Source organism: Triticum aestivum, chromosome 1A (assembly GCF_018294505.1).
Source record: "Triticum aestivum cultivar Chinese Spring chromosome 1A, IWGSC CS RefSeq v2.1, whole genome shotgun sequence".
NCBI classification, from domain to species: domain Eukaryota; kingdom Viridiplantae; phylum Streptophyta; class Magnoliopsida; order Poales; family Poaceae; genus Triticum; species Triticum aestivum.
In genome coordinates, this window is record NC_057794.1 from 304,512,547 (window position 1) to 304,539,703 (window position 27,157).

Below are 27,157 nucleotides of genomic sequence, written 5' to 3' on the forward strand. Positions count from 1 at the left end.
GGCCCGGTAGCTCCACGAAGGTCGCCTCCCAGCCGGCGGGCCGGCTTCATAAGCCGGCAGGTTGACGTAGTCGCCTTGCTGCGCGACATTCTTCACGTAAAACTATGACTTCTGCCAGAGCTTCACCGACTGGATCAGCGGGATGGGCGGGAACGGGTTGTTCTCGCCCGACCGCCTCATGGCAATATAGGCTCCGCAGGGGGCAGGCACGCCCGTGACGATGGTGCCGAGTTTGCTCTGGAAGAATTCTGCCCAGAGCTCGAGCGTGGGGAGGACCCCAAGGAAGCCTTCGCACAGCGTGACAAAGGCCGACAGCAGCATCACCGCGTTGGCGTGAGGTGATGCGGCTGGAGGTTGTAGAATTCGAGGAAGGCTCGGAGGAACCCACTCGCCGGAAGGCCGAAGCCGCGCAGGCAGTGCGAGCGGAAGATCACCCGCTCGCCCTCCTCCGGTGCCGGCGAAATCTCCTTCTCCGGCGCTAGACGAACCCGAACGAAGTTCTCGCCGGGCAGGCATCGTGTCTTGTGGAGGAACTCGACGTGGTCCTCATGGACGTTGGAGCCATCTCACGAGCTTGACAGCGCCATGGGGCAGCGCGGCGAGAAGCAAGACGATGCGGCGGTGGAACGAAGCGACGGCGGAACGGCGCGGCAAAGAGCTGCTGCGGGGAAGAGAAGAAGGAGGGCGAGAAGGGGCGGAGTGAGGGAGAGCGCGCGAGCCTCTGCCGCTCCCCTCCTCCTACTACTTATAGACCGCGCGGCGGAGCCGAGGAGGCGCGGCGTGGGGGAATGTGGGGATCAACTGCGCCCACTCCCCCACGTCCCGCGATTATTGTGCCTTGATGGCAGAATAAAACCGCCGCGGGAAGGCGAGCAGTCCATGTGGGCCGCGGAAGATCCGCGCTCGGACCGAGGCCTGCGAGTGGTGGGCCCGGGCCTGCGGCGGCGTCCCGTCGCGCGCGTGCGTTGGCAGGATTTCCTCGCCACGTGGCCCACGTTCCCGCCTACGAGAAATGGAGCTTTTCCAAAGACGGCGCGCACAAGCAAAGCCGGCCCCTCAGGATAGGAAGCTGACCAAGCTTCTCGTCCCTTTATCAGCCTCGAAGCTCACTCAGCTTCGGGGACTACTGTCGGAGTAAGTGACCACGGGTAGCCTAGCCGGCTCCCCCTGGCCTTTCTGAAAAAATTACGAGCCGATCCGGCTCTCAAGAATCCAAAACATGGGGCCGCCTTCCCCTGGCCGGCTGTCTCCCAGGCCGGCTATTGGAAGGCGGCCCGACTTCAGCCCTTATGAAGAAAGCCGCGGGAGGGCCGGCTCCGAGGAGCCGGCTGCGAGAAGGCCGACTCCAAGGATCCGGCTCCCATAAAGCGGTCAAGACCGTACCCTCGAAGTCTGCATCCACATAACGGCGATGTGATGGGGCGTGGCTACAGTGAAGCCTGCCACCCCCGAATCCGGGAGCGCGCCTGGCACAGTGCACCGTACGGGTGGCCATGACTCGTCCGGCGCAGCACTGTTGCCACGTTGACGCTGATGTCATCCACGATGGGCTACCAGTACGGCCCACGGGCGGTGGGCCCCTTCGGGCAGAGAGACACCCGAAGGCGGCCTGGCCTCCCCTAGTCGGCCCAAGATGGAGCCGGCTCTCTCCAGCCGGCTTGCCATCCCCTCGAAGGAGACGCCCCATTAAGGAGACAAGACGCGGTGAGGCTACAGTGGTCACCCGCCGGACGGCAGCACTGTAGCCACGCTTACCTCGGCGAAGCCCTCGTCACCAAGATTGAGCAACAGTAACCAGCCACCAACAAGGCCCTGGACAGTGGGGCCTGCCTACCAAGGAGCCGGTAGCCGGCGGGACCCACCAGCCGGCGGGCCCCACCAGCCGGCGCAGAAGCCGGAGAGCAAAGACACAGATGGCTGGGCCCCACGCCCAGCCGGATTACCATTGTACCCCCGGGGGTAGGCCTATATAAACCCCCGGGACACCCATGCAAGGGATGGATCCCTGCTAGTTTTAGACACCACGTAGGGAGGAGAAGAGAGCAAGCAGAGCCCTTCTTCCTCCTCTCGCCAAACAGCTCAAGGAGCATCGTGTAGCTACTTGTTCATCTAGTGATCATGCGGAGACCCCGCAGAGCAGCAGTAGGGGTGTTATCTCCACGGAGAGCCCCGAAGCTGGGTAAGATTCGCCGGCGTGCATGTCTTCGCCTCATCCCGTTTCCAGGCACTGGCGATGTTTTACTGGCTCCCACAATGATAAGCCACCCGTTGGCATATGTCGCACCTACCACCCGACATTTGGCGCCCACCGTGGGGCCAGGTGCACCGTCGTCCGGAGACCTGTTCTAGACGGGAACCCTCTTCCTCCCCCGTGAGCGTAGCCAGCCCGGCACGCCCGATGGCGCTTGCCACAACGCGCTGCAAGACATCACCAACGCCTGCGTAGCGAGCAACCTCGCTGATCTCCTTGACAAGACCCTCATCTCCGACGAGCTCGCCTCCGACGCGGGCACCGACCACCTCGTCAACCTCCTCGGCCGGCTCCATGTCTCCGGCGAGCCTGCTGTGGACTTGGAGTCGGTTGGCTCCACCGATCCGATGCCTGTCGACTCCGACACGGCCTCATTCTACACCTTCCCCACCAACGGCACGATCTACAACGACCCGCTTCCCTGAGCCGATGGCTGCGACACTGTCACCACCGAGGTGATGGTCATCGGCCACGACAGCGCTGCTGATGAGAGCGACCACGACGCCCCGCACGCGGCGGTCCACGACTTGTCCATCCCCCTCCCGGCCGACGCTGACGCTGAAGCACTAGAGGCTCGCCGCCTCGCCCTCCTCGCGGAGGGCCGGAAATTGGTTTCCATGAGACGCCTCGCTGTGGCCCACCGACACGAGGCCGACCGCGCCGCCTTTGGCACGCCACCCCCAGGCGGGCCCAGCCGGGTCGGCATTGTCAGACAGCGCGGTGCTGTCGTTGCCGACATGTTAGGAGTCGACCGCCCAGTCTACGCCACTCCACTCGAGAACCTGCGCGCTGCCCAGGCGGCCGTAGACGAGCTAGACAGATTGGGGGCCGAAGAACTCCCCCACATGACCCGACGCATCCAGCAGCTGATCGATGCAGCCACGCAGTGGCACGAAGCCGACGCCCGCGCGGAAAGCCCTCCCCGCGCCGAGATCACGGCGCGACGTCCCGGACGCCGACTGCGGGTAGAGACCGTGCGCGGCGCGAGAAAGAGCCGGCTGCCAGCTGAAGCCAAACCCGGATCTCCATCGAGCGAGACGCAGAAGGCCACCCTTGGGCCGTGGAGTGGCGGCGCAACCCGCCTCCGCCTCGGCCCCGTGGAGAGAGATATCCCACCCCTCCGCCTGTGGCGCATCCGACTCTCAGCGGCCGACTAGGTCGCCGCGAAGGAGTCGGCGAAAACGACGCCCGCCATTGGATCGACCGCCTGGCGCGATCCCTGGCGCTGGAAGAAGAAGACGATGTCGGTCTGCCTTGCTTAGGCCCCCGCATCCACGACGAGCCCTTCCCCAAAGGGTTCTCACTCCTAAGAGACACGCCGAAGTACAACGGCTCCGTGAAGCCGGAAGATTGGTTGATCGACTACTCCACGGCGGTTAGCATAGCCAACGGCAACCGGCGCGTTGCCGTGAAGTACGTGCCCCTCATGCTGCAAGGCACGACGCGGACCTAGCTCAACAGCCTCAAACCACACAGCATCAACAGCTGGCTAGATTTCACAGAAGCTTTCGTCCGCAACTTCACCAGCACCTACAAGCGGGCTCCCAAGCCCAGACAGCTCTCCTTGTGCGTACAAGGCCCTGCCGAGTCAACTCGCGACTACCTCACGCATTGGGCCGAGCTCCGCAACTCTTGCGAAGGGGTGCACGAGGTGCAAGCCATAGAATACTTCACAGCCGGGTGCCGAGAAGGCACCCTCCTCAAGCACAAGCTTCTCTGCGACGAGCCGACTACCCTCGACGAGCTTCTGGACATAGCGGACAAGTACGCCACCGCCGACTCCTCAATGAAGACCGAGCTCCGGGTAGACGCGTCCGGAAAAGTACTCAACCCGGCGCCCAAGACGCCGGCTGGGGATTCCGGCCGACGCCCACACTCGAACGACCACAAGCGCAAGGGCCCCGCGCCGCCTCCCGCCAGTCGGGAGGTGGCCACAGTCGAAGACGTGCCGCCCGAAGGGCGGCCTGCACCCAAGAAACCCAAGGGCGGCAGGGTGGCTTGGCAGCCGGCCTTCTCCTACGAGCAAACTCTCGACGCCCCGTGCAAGTTCCACAGCGGCGCGAAGCCGTCCAACCACACAACCCGGAAGTGCCATTGGCTCACCCGAATCTCCAAAGGCGAAGGGCTCGCACCGCCTCCGCCTGCTGGCCCGCCGGCTCCGGTTCCGCCGCCTTCGGCCTCTCGGCCCGCAGTCGGAGCCATGCATGATGAGTTTCCCGACAAGCATGCCGCCTATATCGTCTTTACAAGCCAGCCCGAAGACCGGCGCAGCAAACACCGAGAGAACCAGGAAGTCAGCATGGTCACTGCCAACCCCGCCGAGCACATGCACTGGTCAAAAAAACCTATCAGCTGGAGCCGGGCCGACCACCCAGAGGTGATGCCATCTCCTGGCTCTTATGCGTTGGTTCTGGATGCCACCCTTGCAACGGACAGACGCGCCGCCCGCTTCTCTCGTGTGTTGATAGACGGTGGGAGCAGCATCAACATCTTGTACTGCGACACCCTGGAGAAGCTGAACGTCAAGACAAAGCAACTCATGCCTACTCGGACAGTCGTTCCATGGCATCGTACCCGGCCTATCCTGCGCCCCCATTTGCAAGATCAAGATTGATGTACTTTTTGGGGACAAGGAGCATTTCCGCCGGGAAGCGATCTGGTTTGAAGTGGTGGACCTGGAGAGCCCTTACCATGCATTGCTTGGCCGACCTGCCTTGGCCAAATTCATGGCAGTTCCCCACTATGCATACCTCAAGATGAAGATACCAAGCACCAAAGGCGTCATCGCCGTAGCCGGCGATTACAAGAAGTCCTCTAAGTGCGCAGCAGCCAGCAGCCGGCTGGCCGAGTCCCTTGTGATTGCCGGAGAAAAGAAGATGTTGGACCGAGTCGTGGCCATAGCCGGCAAGCAGTCGGCCTTGTCCCCCGATCCCAAGGAGCATGATGCTCAAGGATCTTTCCAGCCGGCCAAGGAGACGAAGAAGATACCTCTTGACCCCGAGCACCCAGAGAGGTTTGCCGTCATCGGGGCAAACCTAAACAGCAAATAGGAAGGCGAGCTCGCCGATTTCCTCCGTGAGAATCGGGACATCTTTGCATGGTCCCCCAAGGACATGCCGGGCGTTCCGAAGGAATTCGCCGAGCACAAACTACACGTCCGAGAAGACGCAAAGCCAGTCAAACAACCCCTCCGCCGACTGTCGGAGGAGAAACGCAGGATTGTGGGAGAGGAGATGGCCCGGCTTCTGGCAGCCGGCTTCATTATGGAAGTTTTCTTTCCAGAGTGGCTCGCCAACCCGGTCCTCGTGCTAAAGAAGAACAACAAGTGGCGCATGTGTATAGACTACACGAGCCTCAACAAGGCCTGCCCCAAAGATCCCTTTGCCCTGCCAAGGATTGACCAAGTGATAGACTCCACGGCCGGATGCGAGTTGTTGAGTTTCTTGGATGCTTACTCAGGGTATCACTAGATAAAGTTAGATCCGGCAGACCGCCTGAAGACCGCCTTCATCACGCCATTCGGAACCTTCTGCTACCTGACTATGACATTCGGCTTGAGAAATGCTGGTGCCACTTTTCAGCGTTGCATGCAGAAGTGCCTCCTCAAGCAACTCGGCAGAAATGCCCACGTCTACGTAGACGACATTGTGGTGAAGACGGAGAAGCGCGGCACCTTGCTGGAAGACCTCAAGGAAACATTTGAGAACCTACGCCGGTTCCAAATCAAGCTTAACACCGAGAAATGCGTGTTCGGAGTACCAGCCGGCCAGCTCCTAGGCTTCCTGGTCTCCGAACGCGGCATCGAATGCAACCCAGTAAAGATCAAGGCCATTGAGAGAATGGCGATTCCCACCAAGCTTAGAGACATCCAGAAGTTCATCGGGTGCTTGGCCTCCCTAAACCGCTTCATCAGCCGGCTCGGAGAGAAAGCTCTCCCTCTCTACCGCCTCATGAAGAAGACCACTCACTTTGAGTGGAATGACCAAGCTGACCAAGCTTTCCACGAGCTGAAGAAGATGCTGGCCACACCGCCAGTCCTGGCGGCGCTGACCGAGAAAGAGCCCATGCTCCTCTACATTGCCGCAACCAGCCGGGTGGTCAGCACCGTCATCGTAGTCCAACACCCAGAAGAAGGCCGAGCCCAGCCGGTCCAGAGGCCGGTGTACTATTTGAGCGAGGTGTTGTCTACCTTGAAGCAGAACTACCCGCACTACCAGAAGATGTGCTACAGCGTGTACTTCGCCGCCAAGAAGCTGAAGCCCTACTTCCAAGAGCATCCCATCACGGTTGTATGCACCGCCCCACTGGCCGAGATCATAGGCAGCCGGGATGCATCCGGTCGGGTGGCAAAATGGGCCATCGAGCTGGCCCCTTACGCGATCTTCTACCAGCCTCACACCGCCATCAAATCCCAAGCATTGGCTGACTTCCTCGTCGACTGGGCCGAGACCCAGTACCTGCCGCCGGCTCCCGACTCCACTCATTGGCGCATGCACTTCGATGGGTCCAAGATGCGCACCGGCTTGGGAGCCGGCATCGTCCTCACCTCTCCCAAAGGCCACAAGCTCAGATACACGCTGCAAATCCACTTTGCCGCCTCCAACAATGTAGCCGAGTACAATGCGCTCATACACGGGCTCCAGCTTGCCAAAGAGCTCGGCATTCGCCGGATCCTATGTTATGGCGACTCGGACTTGGTGGTCCAGCAATCATCCGGCGACTGCGACGCCAAGGACGCAAATATGGCAAGCTACCGCTTCCTCATTCAGCAGATTAGTGGGTATTTTGAAGGATGCGAGTTCCTCCACGTACCGCGAGCCGACAACGAGCCAGCTGATGCTCTGGCTCGAATAGGCTCCAATCGGCAAGCAATACCAACCGGCGTCTCTCTACAAAGCCTCCTCAAGCTGTCTATCAAGCCGTCTCCAGAGTCCGATTCCATCTTCGTGCCGCCTGATCCCGACGCAGCCGGGTCAGGCTCGAAGAACCAAGCAGGTGGCCCGGGGACTTCGATAGTCGGCCAGGGGGTATTAGCAGGCGGCTCGGGGACTTCCGTAGTTACGCCCGACCCGGGGACTGCCTCACCCGGCTCGGGGACTGCGATAGTCGGCCCGGAGACTACACCAACACAACAGGCAGCGGCCGACTCCAGCATTTCACCGCCCAGCCCGCCCGCCCTGGTCGCAGTAGCCGTTTTGGCAATAGAAGAAGTCGCAGCTCCGTCATGGGCTCAATCCATCCTCAACTTCCTAATAAACCAAGATCTGTCGGCTGACGAAGTAGAGGCAAGACAAGTCCAATGCCGAGCCGGAGCATACACAATCGTCAACAGAGAGCTCGTCAAGCGCAGTGTCACTGGAGTCCTCCAGTGATGCGTCGAGCAAGAGAAGGGCATTGCAATCCTTAGAGACATCCACCAAGGAGAATGCGGCCACCATGCGGCCTCAAGATCACTCGTCACCAAAGCCTTCCGCCATGGTTTCTTTTGGCCGACTGCTTTGGATGACGCCAAGGAGTTAGTTAAACATTGCAAAGGGTGCCAACTCTTCAGCTCCAAGCAACACATGCCGGCTTCAGCACTCAAGACCATTCCCCTCACTTGGCCCTTTGCCGTTTGGGGACTGGACATGGTGGGCCCATTCAAGACGGCGCGCGGCGGCATGACACATCCGCTTGTCATCGTGGACAAATTCACCAAATGGATTGAAGCAAAGCCGATCAAGAAGCTGAATGGGCTGACTGCCGTCACATTTATCGCAGATATAACAACTCGGTACGGCGTGCCACACAGCATCATCACCGACAATGGCACAAATTTCGCCAAGGGAGCCTTGGCACGTTTCTGCGCGACGCAAGGCATCCGGTTGGATCTAGCATCCGTCGCCCACCCGCAGTCAAACGGCCAGGTCGAGCGAGCCAATGGCCTCATCCGTTCCGGCATCAAGCCCCGACTGATCGTACCACTGGAGCATTCAGCCGGCTGTTGGCTCGATGAGCTGCCGGCTGTCCTCTGGAGTCTGCGCACTACACCAAACAAGTCAACCGGCTTCACCACTTTCTTCCTCGTGTATGGTGCCGAGGCAGTCATCCCAACTGACATCGAGTTTGACTCGCCTCGAGTAACCATGTACACGGAAGCGGAGGCCAAGGAAGCATGAGAAGACGGTGTCGACCTGCTGGAAGAAAGCCGGCTGTTAGCCCTCAGCCGGTCCGCCATCTATCAGCAGGGCCTGTGCCGCTACCACAGCCGGAAGGCCAAGCCAAGATCCTTCCAAGAGGGCGATCTTGTGCTCCGGCTGATCCAGCGAACAGTCGGCCAGCACAAGCTCTCGGCCCCTTGGGAGGGCCCCTTCGTCATCAGCAGAGCCTTAGGCAACGACTCCTACTACCTGATCGACGCGCAGAAGCCGAAGGCACGAAAGAGAGACGACTCCGGCAAGGAGTCGGAACGACCATGGAATGCCAACCTCCTCCGAAAGTTTTACAGCTGAAATGCAGTATGTATCACGCTAACTTTTGTACTAAGTATGAGACAATAGGGCCCCCGAGGAGAGCTCGGGGACTGCCATCTTTTGTCTATAAATGAAAAGTGTCATGCTTATGGCCTTGTCATTGCATTCACTTTTTCCGTCCGGCACTGGGTTCGACTAGTCGGCCCGGGGACTGGCCGCCTGGAGTTATATTAGAAGTCCTACCCGCAGTCAGACAAGTAGTGTGCCGGCTCCCAAGCCTTCTCTTGCCAAAAGTCGCGGTTCAAAGAACCGGTTGTCCGGCTGGCAAGAGTTAAGGGCAGGAACGGGTGCCCACACGAAAAACGGCTAGGGACTAACGGACTAATATAACAAAAGCCGGTTTCTCTCCCACCGCCGACCGGCTACCAGAGTAGCCGGCCGGCCGGCTTCCATTCACCTCGCTCCAATCTAAGAAAGCTCGAGTACTTGCCTTCCAAGAAGGGGAAGGCGGCAAAGGAAACAACCTAATGATAAAAAGCATACATGAATGGAAACCAAACATGCACACGATAATATTTACATAAAAGACCTTCAAAAGGCCAGCATTCAACATAGTTTGGATACACCCCCAGTGGGTGGAACTGCGGAAGCTTAATAAAATTGTTCAGAAGGCAACAAGCAGGAAAAAACAAGGACGGCAGATTAAGCCGGCGGAGCGACTGACGAGCCGGGCAGGTCGGTGGAGACAACAGTGCCGGCTGGAGGAGTGGCCGGCTGGCGAACCTCGGCATGATCACCGCCTCCCGCAGAAGGCACGCTTGCGCGTGCCTCCTTGCTGGAGGCACGGTAAGGCTGAGGCTGGCTGGCTGTTCCACTGGCCGGCTCGACGTCTTCGCTTTCCTCTCCTTCGTCATCTTCGCCTTCGTCGCTGCAGGCGATCTCTTCTGCCGAGTCTTCACCCGCCGCCGGGTCCAGCCCGAACCACTCCTCCGGCTGGGCAACACCGTCATATTAATCTCGGGAGCAAAGACGCTGATGTCAGTACACTCGGCAATTGTCGATGCGCGCTGAGTGATAGCCGACCGCACCTCTGCTAGCTCTTCGTCGGCCTCCAGCCGCCAGGTGCGCAGCTGGTCCAGGTTCAGCCCCGGATACCAAGCTCGGACGAACTCCAGCGCCCGCCCAGCTCCAGGCCGGACCGCCGACGCCTTCCAGGCCTCGAAGCGGCCAACCGCAACCTCCAGCCAGTCGGCAGTCCGACTTGGGGTGCGGGGAATCGTCCCGCTTGGCCAGAGGGCGGCCAACACCTGCGCTCCGGTGCGCTGGAGGCGGCGGAGCATACGATGAGCCGGCTGCAGCCGCGCGTGGACCGCCAAGAGTTGCTCTTCGAGTGACTGACTCGCGTCCGGCGCGACTTCAGCCCCCGCCTGCCGGCGCGCTTCGCGATGGGCCTCGATGGTTTGGGCGGCGAAGACAAAGTAGCCAGGAAAGTTGTCTGCACAGAGAATAAAAAGCAGCTCAAGTCAGAACACAAGTCAGGCGGCAAGGGGCAGGCAAGGAGCGAGGAAGGCGGCTTACCGTCGATCAAATCCTCAATACGGCCGAAGCCTTTATTTAGCGCTTGCCTGGTCTCAACCCAGCCCGCCGCTTCAGTCTCGAACTCGGCCTTCAGGGCGGCTTCGTTATCCTGCGCCTTCTTCAGTGCCGCCTTGTGGCTCTCCTCCTGGTCAGCCAGCTTCTTGGCCAGGCGGTCACGCTCCAGGACCAAGGCGTCGTACTCGGTTTCCTTGGCCCGAAGGGCGGCCTGCGCCTCACTGAGCTGCCCCCTTAAGTCGGCATTGGCTTCTGCGAGCACGAAAGACAAAAGAAAAACCAGTAAGGTGAAGTCATCAGGAAAGATCCGACCCGACTGCTCAGCAGTCGGCCCGAATCTCGGGGACTACACCCAGTGGGTGCGCTGACGCGCCCCCACAGGAGATGAACGAAACCAAGTACGTACTCCGGCTGCTGATCAGGTCTTCGGTTCTCCGACCCAGCTCCTGAGCCTGGGAGTTGAAGGCGGCAGCGCAGAGGTTATGATACTCCTGGAAGATTAGACAGGAGGCGAGAATAAGGTAGTCATCAAGGAAGATCCGACCCGACTGCTCAGTAGTCGGCTCGAATCTCGGGGACTACACCCAGTGGGTGCGCTGACGCGCCCCCACGGAAGAAATCAAGAGATCAAAGCAACCAAAGATAGAAGACTCACCCGGATGACGGCCCGCGTTGCAAGGAACTCCTGGGTGTATTGCTGCAGTGAGGCGGCTTGGGCCTGAAGCCGGTTCCGAACCTCTTGGGCCGCCACATTCAGCTCGCCCGTCCCGCCGCTGGGAGTCCACTCGGACGTGCCGGTGCTGGCCGCCTCCAAGGCCTCCGTCGTCTGGCTGGCACCCGTAGCTTGGTGCGGCTCCGGCGCAGCGGTGCCTCCCCCTACACGCTGGCGCATTGCCGGCTGCACCTCGAGGCTGGCTCCTGCTTCCGGCTCACCCCCAGCCGGCTGCTCTGGCGCCGCAGCCGACTGGCCGCCTTGGCCCGCTCCGGTTGGCGCTGCCGGCGGCGCCCTCTCCACGAAGATCACGGAGTCCTCCCTCCGCTCCATCACCGGCGGTTCTTGGTCGACCTCCTCCAGCGGAGGCACATGAATGTTGGGGGCCACAGCACGGAGGGGAATGGCTAGCAGCGGAGGCTGGTTGTGCGAAGCCTCCGCCTCCGTCTCCGCAGCTGCCGCCTCCGCCCGGGCCTTGGCTGCTGCATCGGCCTGCTCCTTCGTCGCCTGGGCAGCCCTTCGCTCCGCCGCCTCCCGCTCCTCTCGCGCCTCTCGTGCGTTCCGCTCCGTGGCCTCCCTGAGGTCGACGCGGGGATCCATGCGGCGGGAGCCTCAAGACCCTCCAGTCGGCCCGACTACGGAGCCGCCCGGACCCCGCTCAAGGGAAAGCGGCGCCCTGTCCGGCGAGCACAGAAAGGTTTAGAAGAGTTTTTCAATCGAAAAGAAGAACAACAAAAAATATATATCCAAGCATTCGACGACTTACACTAAGATCGCCTGCGGCTGCTTCACCGCCTTGCGGAAGCGGGCCGCCTTCGCGGCCGCCTCATCTCGCTTGGTCACTGTTGTGGAAGCCTTGGACTTCTTCGGCCGGCTCCCGAAGAGGATCGACACAGCCCGACGCTTCTGGGCGCTGCTGCCAGCAGCCGGCGCGGCAGACGAGCTCGCGCCTTGATGATCAGGCGCCGGCTGGCGGCGTGGGGCGACTTCGACCTCGGCATCATCCGGCCAGTCCTCGAAGCCGGCGTGAGCCCCGCGCCTTCGACCTCGTCGCTTTCCCCCATGATGGCATCTTCCATGGCGGCCGCTCCCAAGTCCGGGTCGTCGGCGTCGTCCACCGCGCGCTCAGGGACGAGCTGGCGCTCTACCCCTGCGGCCCCGGTCATCGGCGGAAGGAGAGGGTTCTGCTAGGGGCAAACCGACTGATCAGAGGCCGGCTATCATGAGGCCGGCTACCAAAAAAACTTACGACGGGCGGAGGGTTGGCGCGAGAGTACGGCCCCTTGATTTACCGCCAATCCTTGTCGAGCTTGCAGTTGGAGATGTAGTTCACCATGTAGGAGACCTCGGCATGAGGCATCTCCCTGGTGCTCAGCCGGCTTGGGTCGAAGCGGCCGCTCATCTGACAAACCATGTGAGGCCGGCTTTGGAGGGGAAGAACCCGGCGCTCCACGAAGGCGGCCACCAAGTCGGCTCCGGTCAGGCCCTCCGACTAGATCATCACCCGAAGCCGGGAGACGGCTGCGTTCCCGGCCTGAGAGAACAACCTGGCCCGGTAGCTCCACGAAGGTCGCCTCCCAGCCGGCAGGTTGACGTAGTCGCCTTGCTGCGCGACATTCTTCATATAAAGTATGACTTCTGCCAGAGCTTCACCGACTGGATCAGCAGGATGGGCGGGAACGGGTTGTTCTCGCTCGACCGCCTCATGGCAATATAGGCTCCGCAGGGGGCAGGCACGCCCGCAACGACGGTGCCGAGTTTGCTCTGGAAGAATTCCGCCCAGAGCTCGAGCATGGGGAGGACCCCAAGGAAGCCTTCGCACAGCGTGACGAAGGCCGACAGCAGCATCACCGCGTTGGGCGTGAGGTGATGCGGCTGGAGGTTGTAGAATTCGAGGAAGGCTCGGAGGAACCCACTCGCCGGAAGGCCGAAGCCGCGCAGGCAGTGCGAGCGGAAGATCACCCGCTCGCCCTCCTCCGGTGCCGGCGAAATCTCCTTCTCCGGCGCTAGACGAACCCGAACAAAGTTCTCGCCGGGCAGGCATCGCGTCTTGCGGAGGAACTCGACGTGGTCCTCATGGACGTTGGAGCCATCCCACGAGCTTGACAGCGCCATGGGGCAGCGCGGCGAGAAGCAAGATGATGCGGCGGCGGAACGAAGCGACGGCGGAACGGCGCGGCAAAGAGCTGCTGCGGGGAAGAGAAGAAGAAGGAGGGCGAGAAGGGGCGGAGTGAGGGAGAGCGCGCGAGCCTCTGCCGCTCCCCTCCTCCTCCTACTTATAGACCGCGTGACGGAGCCGAGGAGGCGTGGCGTGGGGGAATGTGGGGATCAACTGCGCCCACTCCCCCACGTCCCGCGATTATTGTGCCTTGATGGCAGAATAAAACCGACGCGGGAAGGCGAGCGGTCCATGTGGGCCGCGGAAGATCCGCGCTCGGACCGAGGCCTGCCAGTGGCGGGCCCGGGCCTGCGGCGGCGTCCCGTCGCGCGCGTGCGTTGGTAGGATTTCCTCGCCATGTGGCCCGTGTTCCCGCCTATGAGAAACGGAGCTTTTCCGAAGACGGCGCGCACAAGCAAAGCCGGCCCCTCAGGATAGGAAGCTGACCAAGCTTCTCATCCCTTTATCAGCCTCGAAGCTCGCTCAGCTTCGGGGAATACTGTCGGAGTAAGTGACGACTGGTAGCCTAGCCGGCTCCCCCTGGCCTTTCTGAAAAAATTACGAGCCGATCCGGCTCTCAAGAATCCAAGACATGGGGCCGCCTTCCCCTGGCCGGCTGTCTCCCAGGCCGGCTATTGGAAGGCAGCCCGACTTCAGCCCTCATGAAGAAAGCCGCGGGAGGGCCGGCTCCGAGGAGCCGGCTACGAGAAGGCCGACTCCAAGGAGCCGGCTCACATAAAGCGGTCAAGACCGTACCCTCGAAGTCTGCATCCACATAACGGCGATGTGACGGGGCGTGGCTATAGTGAAGCCTGCCACCCCCAAATCACGGAGTGCGCCTGGCACAGTGCACCGTATGGCTGGCCATGACCCGTCCGGCGCAGCACTGTTGCCACGTTGACCCTGATGTCATCCACGATGGGCTACCAGTACGGCCCACGGGCGGTGGGCCCCTTCAGGCACAGAGACACCCGAAGGCGGCCTGGCCTCCCCCAGTCGGCCCAAGACGGAGCGGCTCTCTCCAGCCGGCTTGCCACCCCCTCGAAGGAGACGCCCCATTGAGGAGACAAGACGCGGTGAGGCTACAGTGGTCACCCGCCGGACGGCAGCACTGTAGCCACGCTTACCTCGGCGAAGCCCTCGTCACCAAGATTGAGCAACAGTAACCAGCCACCGACAAGGCCCTGGACAGTGGGGCCTGCCTGTCGATCAAGGAGCTGGTAGCCGGTGGGACCCACCAGCCGGCGGGCCCTAGCAGCCGGCGTAGAAGCCAAAGAGCGAAGACACAGACGGCTGGGCCCCACGCCCAGCCGGATTACCATTGTACCCCCGGGGGGTAGGCCTATATAAACCCCCCGGGACACCCATGCAAGGGATGGAGCCATGCTAGTTTTAGACACCACGTAGGGAGGAGAAGAGAGCAAGCAGAGCCCTTCTTCCTCCTCTCGCCAAACAGCTCAAGGAGCATCGTGTAGCTACTTGTTCATCTAGTGATCATGCGGAGACCCCGCAGAGCAGCAGTAGGGGTGTTATCTCCACGGAGAGCCCCGAAGCTGGGTAAGATTCGCCGGTGTGCATGTCTTCGCCTCATCCCGTTTCCAGGCACCGGCGATGTTTTACTGGCTCCCACAATGATAAGCCACCCGTTGGCATATGTCGCACCTACCACCTGACACTCTGTTTGTCTATGTATTCACACATGTATTATGTTTCCGGTTAATACAATTCTAGCATGAATAATAAACATTTATCATGATATAAGGAAATGAATAATAACTTTATTATTGCCTCTAGGGCATATTTCCTCCATATACTTGTGAGTTATCACCTCTCTATGTATATCGGTCTGGCCAATTCATTCCATTCGGTCATACCAAATTCATTGAGTTGATCTAGGTTTTAAATCTCGATGCAACCGATTTGAACAGTTCAGTCACACCGAGTTGCAGCAACCGCTTGCGATTCTGCATCTTGGTGCCATCGAGTCGTTCCACTCAGTCACACCGACATGGTCAGGATATATATACTCATGGGTTAAATTTTGGAAATTCCTCCGAAACCTTTCGCCCGCGCGTGTCCTGCTCTAATGACTCATGTCTCTGGATTGTCTCCTCATCGCCTGCGACCTCCCGCCACTGGTATCCGCCACCATCAACGGGAATCTTCACCACCGTTGCCGCCGTGGCGAGTTCACCGCCAAGTTAGGGTATGAACTCAGCCCCTATGTGCGATCTTTACCTCTGATTCCTGCACTTAGATCAATGCCCTGATTCTTACCACGTATGAGATCACTCTATCCTGCTAAAACTTCCTTTTGATTAGTTTTGATTCGAAAATTTATGGTTAGGTTTCCGCCGAACTCATCTCGGACCGACCGAGTTGTAGAAATCGGTCTCACCGATTTAGCCTAGGCCATTGCACTTGTAACTTTTGGTCTGACTGAAACTTGCAAATCGGTGTGACCGAGTTCAACTCTCACTGAAACCCTAGAAATCTTGGACTCACCAAACTATGGCTCGGTCTAACCAATTCTACTAGTTCGGACTTCAATATTACTTCGGTGGCACCTAGTTCAAAAAATCAGTAGCTCCGAAATGCTTTCTGTGGAAAACTAAAACTAAGTTTTGACTCAATTGTTTTGCAAAATCTCTGCACTTTGTGATGCTCACCCACTCTATCTCAACTACATCTATTCACAGGGTCAGCCTTAAGTTTGCTGTGTCAGCAATGTCTGATCAGAGTGATAGCCAGAACAAGTCTGAGGAGCAAGTTGTAACGCCCGAATAATTATGCTACAGTAATCCTTGAGGTCAAGCTCATCATTTTGCCAAAACTGTGCTTAGTCCCTTTGATCAATTTCTCATTTGAAACTCCACCTGATTTCAAATTCAAATAATATGTGAAATTTAAAACTTCTCAAACAATAAAACTAAAATGTTCAAATTATTCTATAATTCCCCCTGATCATTTTCATGTTGCAACCAACATCATTTGGATCACCAAATAATTCCTAGGAAATTAACAAGTGGTCCAACAACAAATAAAATGGCCTTTTCAAAATAAACCATTATTTACTTAACTCCAAACAGCCTCCAAACTTTGTGTGCTAGCTCCTAATAATACACAGTATTTATGTGTCGTTTTTCATAAATAACAACATTCTATTGGCAACTATTTAAAATATAACACATGTGAAGTAAATAAAACAATATAAAAAAACAAAGAAAATAGAAGGAGCTAATCTACTGAGCATTGAGGCCCATATAGCAAAATGGAAGGCCGAGCCAACATCCCCCACTTGTCTCCCTCCTCTGGCTACAGGAGACCGGTAGGGGATCGTGGCGGCCATCCCAAGGCGCCCCGATCTCGTGTCGACCATCCGGCGACGCCCTAACGTCCACAAGACCCCCTCCTCGACCCCCGAAACCATAGCCTCCGAAATTTCCCCTCTCCCTCTCGCGCTTCTCCTCTGGACCTCGTGCCCGAGCCGCTGTTGGCGCGCCATCACCGTCCCTGCAGCCACTGGCCTCCCCGGTGATATGTCTCCAACGCATCTACTTTTCCAAACACTTTTGCCCTTGTTTTGGATTCTAACTTGCATGATTTGAATGGAACTAACCCGGACTGACGATGTTTTCAGCAGAATTACCATGGTATTATTTTTGTGCGGAAATAAAAGTTCTTAGAATGACCTGAAAATCAATGGAGAATATTTTTGGAATATATAAAAAATACCGGTGAAAGAATCAAGGCCAGGGGACCCACACCCTTCCCACGAGGGTGGGGGCGCACCCCCCTACCTCGTGGGCCCCCTGGTGCTCCTCCAACCTCAACTCCAACTCTATATATTCGTGTTCGGGGAGAAAAAAATTAGAGAGAAGGATTCATCACGTTTTACGATACGGAGCCGCAGCCCTAAACTCTCTCAGGAGGGCTGATCTGGAGTCCGTTCGGGGCTCCGGAGAGGGGAATCCGCCGCCATCGCCATCATCAACCTTCCTCCATTACCAAGTTCATGATGCTCACCGCCGTGCGTGAGTAATTCCAGCATAGGCTTGCTGGATGGTGATGGGTTGGATGAGATTTATCATGTAATCGAGTTAGTTTTTTTAGGGTTTGATCCCTAGTATCCACTATGTTCTGAGATTGATGGTGTTATGACTTTGCTATGCTTAATGCTTGTCACTAGGGCCCGCGTGCCATGATTTCAGATCTGAACCTATTATGTTTTCATGAATATATGTGAGTTCTTGATCCTATCTTGCAAGTCTATAGTCACCTATTATGTGTTATGATCCGTTAACCCCTAGGTGACAATAATCGGGATACTTACTGGTGATGACCGTAGTTTGAGGAGTTCATGTATTCACTATGTGTTAATGCTTTGGTCCAGTACTCTATTAAAAGGAGGCCTTAATATCCCTTAGTTTCCAATAGGTCCCCGCTGCCACGGGAGGGTAGGACAAAAGATGGCATGCAAGTTCTTTTCCATAAGCATGTATGACTATATTCGAAATACATGCCTACATTACATTGATGAACTGGAGCTAGTTCTATGTTAGCCTATGTTATAACTGTGGCATGATTGATCGCATCTGACATAATTATCCATCACTGATCCAATGCCTACGAGCTTTTCATATATTGTTCTTCGCTTATTTACTTTTCCATTGCTATTGTTACAATCACTATAAAACCAAAAATATTACTTTTGCCACCATTACCACTACTATCATATTACTTTGCTACTAAATACTTTGCTGCAGATATTAAGTTTCCAGGTGTGGTTGAATTGACAACTCAGCTGCTAATACTTTAGAATATTCTTTGGCTCCCCTTGTGTCGAATCAATAAATTTGGGTTGAATACTCTACCCTCGAAAACTGTTGAGATCCCTTATACTTGTGGGTTATCAAGACTATTTTCTGGTGCCGTTGCCGGGGAGCATAGCTCTATTCTTTGAGTCACTTGGTATTTATATCTGCTTATCATTATGAAGAACTTGAAAGATCAAAGAACCAAGATTTTTCCCTCAACTACGAGGGGAGGTAAGGAACTGCCATCTAGCTCTGCACTTGATTCACCTTCTATTTTGAGTAAACTTGCGACACCTACACATGCTATTGATTCTGATAGGTCGCATGTTATTGATGATGCCACTTCTGCTTTGCATGATACTTATGATGAAACTACTTCTATGCTTGATACTACTGTGCCACTAGGTGAATTTCTTGATGAACAACTTGCTAGGGCTAGAGAGAATGAAATTATTGAAACTGATAATATTGATGAAAGTGATGATGAAGATTCTCCCCCTAGATATGATTTTCCCGTTGTGCCGGAGGGTTATGTTATGGATGAAGAAACTTCTAGAGACTTCTTAGCTTGCAATGATAGATTTGATCTTAATAAATTATTAGCTAAGCTTAAAGAAAGGTCCTTGAATGCTAAAAAATCACTAGCCAGCTCAAACCCGAGTTCTTGCTCATCTTGCTGCCATTTTCGATCTCCTTGCTCAAAGCTCCATTCACAAAACTGCTTTGGGGGGTTGTTCTTCGGTATGTGACTCCTCCAATGGTCCAATTAGTTTTTGTTCTAGTGCTTTATTTATTGAGAATTTTTGCTGCTTAGGTGACCCTGTTTTTGATCGTGCATGTCAAATTTATGTGGTCAAAAGTAGTTTTAATGCATGATATGGCCTCTAGGCACTTGTAGGAGTAGTTGCTATCAATTTTGTTGAGTTTGGTTCACTTTTATTTTAAGTTACTAAAAATTTCAGAAAAGATGAAGATATGTTTGAGGGGCTCATCGAGCCTAAGCTCGAAGGATAAGCAAAGTGAAGAGAACAAGAATCCCAAGTATAATCTCCCTCGTACTGCGGAGGTTCGGCCATGTGAATGGCCTTGTGATGAGTTCTTGAAAGAGGCCGGGATTTATGAAGATTTTTATCAATTGGCTGAGAATGCAGGCCTCATCGCCTTCCTCCACGAGCAGTGTGATCAGTATCTCTTACTCACCAATATATTTGTGCAAAATTTTCATTTCCATGCTAGGAGATCACCACCTTCGGTGGAATTTTATTTATATGATGAGAATCAGGAGATGTCACTTTATGATTTTTGCCGGGTCTGTTTGATACCCTTTGAGGGCAGCATGGAGGAACCACATCGTAATGATGTGGAGGGATTTATTGATATGATTGTTGTAGGGGAAACAAGGAAAGTTTCTGATGCAAGAATCACTAGCATACATTTTCCTATTCTATGTTACTTCGCAATATTTGCTAGTAGATGCTTAATTGGTCGCGGGAACTGTGGAAACCTTAGTGCTCCTGATATTGTTATTTTGCGCCATGCCTTGTTTCATGATACTAGTTTTAGTTTAGGCGCTATTGTTGCTAAACGGTTAAATCTGAACCATACTAAGGGCCCCGTCCTCGGAGGCATCTTTGCCTCGTGCCTTGCTGCACACTTTAACATACCTATGAGGCATTATGAGAAAGAGGAAAAGTTGCTGCCTCCTATTGTTCTAGGTTATAAGAGTATGGTAGCACATGAGTTTATTATTAGGGATAAGAATAAGACACTCAAATATAAATTGATATTTAACAAAAAATATTGTGAGTTTATTACCTTGCCTGTGCCCTCTTTGTTCAACATATTTTCAGGCATGTACCTTGTTCTGCCGGAGGCCATTCATGCCTACCGGAGCCAGATGTCAGCTGCAGAGCGGGAGCCACCATCTGATCCTCACCGTCAGTCTGTTTATCAGTGGAATCCGGAGAAGATCGCCAACCAGTGGCAGCCTGAGGATCCTCCTCAGTACGACCCTAGCTACAACTTTGATCCATGGACATAGACCAACTTAGGCCAAAAGCCTAAGCTTGGGGGAGTACATATTCCTCACCGACCTTACAATTATGTTCACACACTCATTCTAATTGTCGGTGCTCATAATTTCTCATTGTATCATCCATGCTAGTTTATTTTCATTTTCTTGCTTTCTTCTTGTGTGTTTCAAAAACCTTAAGAAAAACCAAAAAAAATAGTTGTAGCTTTTAGCTAGTTTACTTTACATGCCTGTAGTAGTGGTAATTAAAAACAAAACCCAAAAAGATTTATGGTTCTTCTTTTGCTTGTTGGGAGCTTTCCCGTGTAAATAGTATTGTTCCTTTTCTTTTTTTCTTGGGGGTCGAGAGGAGAAGACCTTAATGAAAATGTTGAGTGGCTCTCATATGCATTATTGTTGATCTAACAAAGAGCCCATATTGCCTTGTCTTCTCCCTTGAATTGAATGCTTGCAGATTCCAGCTTAGTCCAATGCACGTGCACTATTATTATTATCCACACTATTCGGTCGTGCAAGTGAAAGGCAATAATGACGATATATGATGAACTGATTGAGATGAGAAAAGCTGGTATGAACTCGACCTCTCTTGCTTTTGTAAATATGATTAGTCCATCGTTCCTGATTCAGCCTATTGTGAATGAAACATGTTTGCAATGGCAATTAGAGATTATAGTTGCTTATGCCATGCTTAATTTTCTAGGAGTTTATAATGTTTTACCTTGCGTGCCAACATGCTATTAAAATGGTTGTGATGTGGTATGATAGGGTGGTATCCTCCTTTGAACGATTCGAGTGGCTTGACTTGGCACATGTTCACGCATGTAGTTGAAACAAAATCAACATAGCCTCTACGATATTTATGTTCATGGTGAATTATATCCTAGTCATGCTTGCATTCAGTGTTGATTAATTTTAATGCATGTTCATGATTGTTGTCGCTCTCTAGCTGGTCGCTTCATAGTCTCTTTCTAGCCTTCACTTGTTCTAAGCGGGAATATTGCTTGTGCATCCAATTCCATAAACTCCAAAGTTATTCCATATGAGTCCACCATAGCTTCCTATATACGGTATCTACCTGTCGTTCCAAGTAAATTTGTATGTGCCAAACTCTAAACCTTCAAATAAACATTCTGTTTTGTATGCTCGAATAGCTCATGTATCAACTAGGGTTGTCTGTATCTTCCATTCTAGGCGGGTTATTCTCAAGAGGAGTGGACTCCGCTCCTCACTTACGAGAAAATGGCTGGTCACCGGGATGCCCAGTCCCATGCTCAAACCAAATCAAAATAATTGCAAACAAAACTCCCCCGGGATTGTTGTTAGTTGGAGGCACCCGTTGTTTCGGGCAAGCCATGGATTATGCTTGTTGGTGGTGGGGGAGTATAAACTTTACCATTTTGCTTGGGAACCACCTATAATATGTGTAGCATGGAAGATATCGAGATATCTCAGTTGTTATGTTGACAATGAAAGTATACCGCTCAAAATATTATTCATCTCTATTTCAAAATCGAGCTATGGCACCTCTACAAATCCCTGCTTCCCTCTGCGAAGGGCTTATCTATTTACTTTTATGTTAAGTCATCATCCTCTTATTAAAAGGCACCGGTTGGAGAGCACTGCTTTCATTTGCATGTATTATTGTTAGTTTACATTGAGTATGACTTGACTAGATCTCTTTTACCATGAATTACAATGTCTAGTCAGTCCTTGATCTTTAAAGGTGCTCTCATCTATGTTTTGCGGTCTCAGAAAGGGCTAGCGAGATACCATCTTGTTATATCATATTATGATTGTTTTGAGAAAGTGTTGTCATCTGAGATTTATTATTATTGCTTGCTAGTTGATAATGCCATTGATATGAGTAAACATGAGACCTAAATGTTATTGTGAATACGGTTAGTTCATAATCTTTGCTGAAAACTTGAATGTTGGCTTTACATATTTACAATAACAAGAGCAAACAGAGTTTGTAAAAGTTTTTCTTTATCACTTTCAGTTTATCAACTGAATTGCTTGAGGACAAGCAAAGGTTTAAGCTTGGGGGAGTTGATACGTCTCCAACGTATCTACTTTTCCAAACACATTTGCCCTTGTTTGGGACTCTAACTTGCATGATTTGAATGGAACTAACCCGGACTGACATTGTTTTCAGCAGAATTGCCATGGTGTTATTTTTGTGCAGAAATAAAAGTTCTTGGAATGACCTAAAAGTCAACGGAGAATATTTTTGGAATCTATAAAAATACCGGCAAAAGAATCAAGGCCAGGGGCCCACACCCTGTCCACGGGGGTGGGGGTGCGCCTACCCCCCTGGGCGTGCCCCCTGCCTCGTGGGCCCCCTGGTGCTCCTCCGACCTAAACTCCAACTCTATCTATTCGTGTTCGGGGAGAAAAATATCAGAGAGAAGGATTCATCGCATTTTACGATACGGAGCCGCCGCCAAGTCCTAAACTCTCTCAGGAGGGCTGATCTGGAGTCCGTTCGGGCTCCGGAGAGGGGAATCTGTCACCATCGTCATCATCACCCTTCCTCCATCACCAATTTCATGATGCTCACCACCGTGTGTGAGTAATTCCATCGTAGGCTTGCTAGACGGTGATGGGTTGGATGAGATTTATCATGTAAACAAGTTAGTTTTGTTAGGGTTTGATCCCTAGTATCCACTATGTTCTGAGATTGATGTTGCTATGACTTTGCTATGCTTAATGCTTGTCACTAGGGCCCGAGTGCCATGATTTCAGATCTGAACCTATTATGTTTTCATGAATATATGTGAGTTTTTGATCCTATCTTGCAAGTCTATAGTCACCTATTATGTGTTATGATCTGTTAACCCCGAAATGACAATAATCGGGATACTTACCGGTGATGACCGTAGTTTGAGGAGTTCATGTATTCACTATGTGTTAATGCTTTGGTGCGGTACTCTATTAAAAGGAGGCCTTAATATCCCTTAGTTTCCAATAGGACCCCGCTGTCATGGGAGGATAGGACAAAATATGTCATGCAAGTTCTTTTCCATAAGCATGCATCACTATATTCGGAATACATGCCTACATTACATTGATGAACTGGAGCTAGTTCTTTGTCACCCTATGTTATAACTGTTGCATGATTGATCGCATCCGACATAATTATCCATCACTGATCCAATGCCTACGAGCTTTTCATATATGGTTTTTCGCTTATTTACTTTTCTGTTGCTACTATTACAATCACTATAAAACCAATAATATTACTTTTTCCATCGTTAGCACTACTATCATATTACTTTGCTACTAAACACTTTGCTGCAGATATTAAGTTTCCAGGTGTGGTTGAATTGACAACTCATCTGCTAATACTTGAGAATATTCTTTGGCCCCCCTTGTGTCGAATCAATAAATTTGGGTTGAATGATCTACCCTCAAAAACTATTGCGATCCCCTATACTTGTGGGTTATCACCCGACGACCGGGAGGTCGTCCAGGGACTTCCTCGTCGATGACTCCATCACCCCCATGCATCTGTTCGACCGGAGCCACACTATACGCTCGGGATCGAGCCGATTTTCTGCCACGGCCGTCGTCTCTCATCGCCGAGCTCGTCGCATCCGGTCACCCCCGCGCCTCCAATCCACATCTACGAGCTTCGCGGTGAGCTCCACGGCTGATTCCACCCCTTTCCCCTTAGATCCGTGCCTCGTTACGTCGTTGTATGCCGTGTCCCGAGCTCCCGAGTATGTGTGCGCTCATCCGCGGCCTCTTGCTGTGACTGGCTCCCCATGGTCGTGCTCGCGCGCCCTGGACACTCCCTGCGCCCGCACACGCGACCCCGCGCGCCCGCCTGCAGCCACCTCCACCTGACCTCGCTGCCGCTGCATCAAGCTACTGCGCCGCTGCAGCTGCTACGACTTCTTCTTCTGCTGCTGCTCCCCTCGTATGTGCGCGCCCGCAACCGTCGACTGCTGTCGCTGCTTGTTGTTGTCCTGTGTTGCGCACTGCTGCTATTGCCCTTGCGCTACTCCTCCTCATGCCGCCGCTGCTCGGCTATTGCCGCATGCTGCTGGTGGTACTTGGCCATGGCCGCCAACACCCCATGTGTGTGCTTGTGCGTGAGCACAACCACACAATGACTGGCTAGAGCCACTCCTATATGGGGCTGGGCCTAATTAGATTAGGAGCTAAATACTAAATCTCATCCTACTACTAATGGTCACTGACGTCGGGCCCTGCTCCCTGAAGAAAATAATTAAAATCATCTAATTGAAGGAAATTCAATGGCACACGGGACCCACGGGCACTGTTTATATGTGGACCGGTCAACCTTTCACTGGATCAACACAATCCCACTGGCCCCACTGTCATACAGACAAGCTGAAGTAGCACTAGGTGACAAAGTATACTATGCTTTTAATTCAAATTAATATAATTTCAGAAAATCATTTAAACTTCGGAAAATCATATAGAATATTCCATAACTCGGATGAAAATACTTTGTACATGAAAGTTGCTTAGAAAAACGAGGCGAATCCGAATACGCATTCCGTTCGTCTGCCACAAGTCCCTAGCATAGCGAACCTGCAACCTTCCCCTCCATTCTGTCTGTCTGAAAACCCGAAACACCGGGAATACTTTCTCGGATGTTTCCCCCTTCGCCGGTATGGCCTATTGCTGCGTTAGGTCACCCCTAACACCGCGTATTGCCATGTTATGCTTTGTGTTGCTTTGATTGCCCTATTATTTATTTGTGTTCCCCCTCCATACTTCTTTCCGGTAGACCTCGAGACCGCCGCTGATACCCCTATGATCGATTACATCGACGACGACCCCTCCTTCTTGCCAGAGCAACCAGGCAAGCCCCCCCCCTTGATCAACCCGATATCGCCTATTCTTCTCTCTACTGCTTGCATTACTATAGTGTAGCATGTTACTACTTTCGGTTAATCCTATTCTGATGCATAGCCTGTCTTTGCTACTATTGTTGTTACCTTTACCCGCAATCCTAATTGCTTAGTATAGGATGCTAGTTTATCATTAGTGGCCCTACATTCTTGTCCATGTGCCATGCTATACTATCAGGTCATGATCACTCGGGAGGTGATCACGGGTATATAATTATATACCTTATACATGATACATGTGGGGACTAAAGTCGGGTCGGCTCATAGAGTACCCGCGAGTGATTCCGATGTGGGAGCTGAAAGGACATGTGGCTCCATCCAGGCAGTGGTGGGCCTGAGTTCTCAATGTCCCCGACTGTTACTTTGTGGCGGAGCGACAGGGCAGGTTAAGACCACCTAGGAGAGAGGTGGGTCTAGCCCTTGTCGGCATCCACGGTTACTTCAAAATAACACGCTTAACGAGATCTTGGTATTTGATCTGATTCTGGCCACTGGCCTATGCGCACTAACCAACTATGCGGGAACAGTTATGGGCACTCGACGTCGTGGTATCAGCCGAAGCCTTCTTGACGTCAGCGACTGAGCGGCGCGCGCCGGATTGGACTGGAACGCCTGCTCTTGTATTAGGAAGGCTAGGTCTGCTTCCGGCCGCCCTCGCAACGTGCAGGTGTGCAATGGGTGATGGGCCCAGACCACTGCACCTTAGGATTTAGACCAACGTGCTAACTCTCTGTTGCGCCTAGCTAGGGCTACGACGTGTTGATCTTTTGAGGCCAGGCATGACCCAGGAAAGTATGTCCGGCCAAAGGGGATCAAGCGTGTTGGGAAATGTGGTGCACCCCTGCAGGGAAGTTTATGTATTCGTATAGCAGTGTCCCTCGGTAAAAGGACGACCCGGAGTTGTACCTTGACCTTATGGCAACTAGAACCGGATACTTAATAAAATACACCCTTACAAGTGCCAGATACAACCCGGTGATCGCTCTCTCACAGGGCGGCAAGGGGAGGATCGCCGGGTAGGATTATGCTATGCGATGATACTTGGTTAACTTACCATCTACTCTCTTCTCCTCCTTCACGATGGAGGCTGCCGGAAGCGTGGTCCTCGATAGGACTAGCTATCCTCCTCTTATTTTGGCGTTCTGCAGTTCAGTCCACATATACTACCCCTTTCATTGATACCAATGCATATGTAGTGTAGCTCCTTGCTTGCGAGTACTTTGGATGAGTACTCACGGTTGCTTTGCTCCCCCTTTTTCCCCTTTCTATACCAGTTATTGCGATCATATGATGGGTTCCGGGAGCCAGAGGATCCCAAGGATGATTCTACGTGGAGTTCAACTTTGAGGAGTAGTTAGGAGGTCCCAGGCAGGAGGCCTTGCCTTTTCGATCGTTGCTACTTTTGTGCTAGCCTTCTTAAGGCAAACTTGTTTACTTATGTCTGTACTCAGATATTGTTGCTTCCGCTGACTCGTCTATGATCGAGCTCTTGTATTCGAGCCCTCGAGGCCTCTGGCTTGTAATATGATGCTTGTATGACTTATTTTATTTGTAGAGTTGTGTTGTGATATCTTCCCATGAGTCCCTGATCTTGATCGTGCACGTTTGCATGTATGATTAGTGTACGATTGAATTGGGGGTGTCACAAGTTGGTATCAGAGCTGACTGCCTATAGGAATCCCCCTTCCACACTCCTTGCGTGAAGTCGAGTCTAGACAAGTGCAAAAGTTTTTCTAACATGGTTGTGTGTCTTACGGGCCCACGTCGCCATTTGGGTGGTATTAGGATCTTTTACTCCTTGATCTTTACTCTGGGACTCTAATCTCTCTTCTGTTCGGGTTAAATGATTTTACTAACTCTGACTCTAGGTTCTCATAATTACTTCTTCCCGGAGAGCCCCTCACTCCAGATGATTACTTGGTGCACTAGAAGATTTGGAAGTTACTCTCCGATGTTCCCTTGGTACTTTGTGCCATCGCTTTTGCAATTCCTTACCATCGACAAACCCCAATGGATAACCAAGTGCACTTTCCATTCATACAATCATTCCTCGTTGATCTTGCTATTACAAGATACCCCAAAATTCTCTCTATTGTTCCGAGTATACTTTATGCCTACTACCTTACAGTTCTTTGCCACATGAAAACCCCTACGGATAATTCCTCGCACTTATCGAGTATCCGCTCATTCCCAGCTGTTCATGCGTTTCGTAAAAGTCTTTGAAATACCATTCAATCTTTCGAAAATCCTGCAGCC